Source organism: Triticum dicoccoides, chromosome 7B (assembly GCF_002162155.2).
Source record: "Triticum dicoccoides isolate Atlit2015 ecotype Zavitan chromosome 7B, WEW_v2.0, whole genome shotgun sequence".
NCBI classification, from domain to species: domain Eukaryota; kingdom Viridiplantae; phylum Streptophyta; class Magnoliopsida; order Poales; family Poaceae; genus Triticum; species Triticum dicoccoides.
This window is the reverse complement of record NC_041393.1, coordinates 471796386-471800290: the sequence shown is the minus strand read 5'-3', so window position 1 is coordinate 471800290 and position 3905 is coordinate 471796386.

Here is a 3905-nt window from a genome sequence, read left to right as displayed (position 1 = left end):
TTTGGTGCTGATCTTGTTTTGCTCGTGGAAGAGGCTTTAGTCAATGGGTCTGCAACATTCAGATCTGTGTGTATCTTGCAAATCTCTATGTCCCCTTTTGACACTTGATGACAGATGGAATTGAAGCGTCTCTTGATGTGCTTGGTTCTTTTGTGAAATCTGGATTCCTTTGCCAAGGCAATTGCACCAGTATTGTCACAAAAGATTTTCAGTGGACCCGATGCACTAGGTATGACACCTAGATCAGATATGAACTCCTTCATCCAAACTCCTTCATTTGCTGCTTTCGAAGCAGCAATGTACTCTGCTTCACACTTAGATCCCGCCACGACGCTCTGCTTAGAACTGCGCCAACTGACAGTTCCTCCATTCAATAAAAATATGTATCCGGTTTGCGACTTAGAGTCATCCGGATCAATGTCAAAGCTTGCATCGACGTAACCGTTTACGACGAGCTTTTTTCACCTCCATAAACGAGAAACATATCCTTAGTCCTTTTCAGGTTTTCAGGATGTTCTTGACCGCTATCCAGTGCTCCACTCCGGGATTACTTTGGTACCTCCCTGCTATGCTTGTACCAAGACATACATCAGGTCTGGTACACAGGATTGCATACATGATAGAACCTATGGCTGAAGCATAGGGAATGACTTTAATTTTCTCTCTATCTTCTGCGGTGGTCGGGCTTTGAGTCTGACTCAACTTCACACCTTGTAACACAGGCAAGAACCCTTTCTTTGACAGATCCATTTTGAACTTCTTCAAAACTTAATCAAGGTATGTGCTTTGATAAAGTCCAATTAAGTGCCTTGATCTATCTCTATAGATCTTAATGCCCAATATGTAAGCAACTTCTCCGAGGTCTTTCAAAGAAAAACTCTTATTCAGGTATCCCTTTATGTTATCCAGAAATTCTATATCATTTCCAATCAACAATATGTCGTCTACATATAAGATTAGAAATGCTACAGAGCTCCCACTCACTTTCTTGTAAATACATGCTTCTCCAAAAGTTTGTATAAAACCATATAAAACCAAAAGTTTGTAAATACATGCTTCTCCAAAAGTTTGTATCAAAGTGTTTATTCCAACTCCGAGAGGCTTGCACCAGTCCATAAATGGATCGCTGGAGCTTGCACACTTTGCTAGCACCCTTTGGATCGACAAAACCTTCCGGATGCATCATATACAACTCTTCTTCGAGAAATCCATTCAGGAATGCAGTTTTGACATCCATTTGCCAAATTTCATAATCATAAAATGTAGCAATTGCTAACATGATTTGGACAGACTTAAGCATCGCTACAGGTGAGAAAGTCTCATCGTAGTCAACTCTTTGAACTTGTCGAAAAACTTTCGCAACAAGTCAAGCTTTGTAAACAATAACATTACCATATGCGTCGGTCTTCTTCTTAAAGATCCATTTATTTTCTATGGCTTGCCGATCATCGGGCAAGTCCACCAAAGTCCACACTTTGTTCTCATACATGGATCCCATCTCAGATTTCATGGCCTCAAGCCATTTCGCGGAATCTGGGCTCATCATCGCTTCCTCATAGTTCGTAGGTTCATCATGGTCTAGTAACATGACTTCCAGAACAGGATTACCGTACCACTCTGGTGCGGATCTTACTCTGGAAGACCTACAAGGTTCGGTAGTAATTTGATCTGAAGCTTCATGATCATCATCATTAGCTTCCTCACTAATTGGTGTAGGAATCACATGAACTAATTTCTGTGATGAACTACTTTCCTATAACGGAGAAGGTACAATTACCTCATCAAGTTCTACTTTCCTCCCACTCACTTCTTTCGAGAGAAACTCCTTCTCTAGAAAGGATCCATTCTTAGCAACAAAGATTTTGCCTTTGAATCTGTGATAAAAGATGTACCCAACAGTTTCCTTTGGGTATCCTATGAAGACGCACTTCTCCGATTTCGGTTCGAGCTTATCAGGTTGAAGCTTTTTCACGTAAGCATCGCAGCTCCAAACTTTAAGAAATGACAACTTTGGTTTCTTGCCAAACCACAGTTCATAAGGTGTCGTCTCAACGTATTTTGATGGTGCCCTATTTAAAGTGAATGCAGCCGTCTCTAGAGCATAACCCCAAAACGATAGCGTAAATCAGTAAGAGACATCATAGATCGCACCATATCTAATAAAGTACGGTTACGACATTCGGACACACCATTTCGTTGTGGTGTTCCAGGTGGCGTTAATTGTGAAACTATACCATGTTGTTTCAAATGAAGACCAAACTCGTAACTCAAATATTCTCTTCCACGATCAGATCGTAGAAAGTTTATTTTCTTGTTATGATGATTTTCCACTTCACTCTGAAATTCTTTGAACTTTTCAAATGTTTCAGACTTATGCTTCATTAAGTAGATATAACCATATTTGCTCAAATCATTTATGAAGGTAAGAAAATAACGCTACCCACCATGAGCATCAATACTCATTGGACCGCATACATCGGTATGTATTATTTCCAACAAGTCAGTAGCTCGTTCCATTATTCTGGAGAACGGAGTTTTAGTCATCTTGCCAATAAGTCACGGTTCGCAAGCACCAAGTGATTCATAATCAAGTGATTCCCAAAGTCCATCAACATGGAGTTTCTTCATGCGCTTTACACCAATATGACCCAAACGGTAGTGCCACAAATAAGTTGCACCATCATTATTAAACTTTAATATTTTGGCTTCAACACTATGAATATGTGTATCACTACTATCGAGATTCAACAAAAATAGACCACTCAGCAGGGGTGCATGACCATAAAAGATATTACTCATATAAATAGAACAACCATTATTCTCTGATTTAAATGAATAACCGTCTCGCATTAAACAAGATCTAGATATAATGTTCATGCTCAACGCTGGCACCAAATAACAATTATTCAGGTCTAAAACTAATCCCGATGGTAGATGTAGAGGTAGCGTGCCGACCGCGATCACATCCACTTTGGAACCATTTCCCACGCGCATCGTCACCTCGTCCTTAGCCAATTTTCACTTAATCCATAGCCCATGTTTCGAGTTGCAAATATGAGCAACAGAACCAGTATCAAATACCCAGGCGCTACAGCGAGCATTAGTTAAGTACACATCAATAACATGTATATCAAATATACCTTTCACTTTGCCATCCTTCTTATCCGCCAAATACTTGGGGCAGTTCCACTTCTAGTGACCAGTCCATTTGCAGTAGAAGCACTCAGTCTTAGGCTTAGGTCCAGACTTGGGTTTCTTCTCTTGAGCAGCAACCTTTTTGCCGTTCTTCTTGAAGTTCTCTTTCCTTCCTTTGCCCTTTTCCTTGAAACTAGTGGTCTTATTGACCATCAATACTTGATGCTCCTTTTTAATTTCTACCTCCACGGCCTTTAGCATCGCGAAGAGCTTGGGAATAGTATTGTTCATCCCTTGCATATTATAGTTCATCACGAAGCCTTTATAGCTTGGTGGCAGTGATTGAAGAACTCTGTCAATGACACAATCAACTGGAAGATCAACTCCCAGCTGAGTCAAGTGATTATGATACCCATACATTTTGAGTATGTGTTCATGATAGAACTATTCTCCTCCATTTTGCAGATGTAGAACTTGTTGGAGACTATATCTCTCAACTCGGGCATTTGCTTGAAATATTAACTTCAACTCTTGGAACATCTCATATGCTCCATGATGTTCAAAACATCGTTGAAGTCCCGATTCTAAGCCGTAATGCATGGCACACTGAACTATCGAGTAGTCATCAGCTTTGCTCTGCCAGACATTCTTAATGTCATTAGTAGCATCCGCAGCAGGCCTATCACCTAGCAGTGCTTCCAAGACGTAATTCTTCTGTGCGGCTATGAGGATAATCCTCAAGTTACGGACCGAGTCCGTGTAGTTGCTGC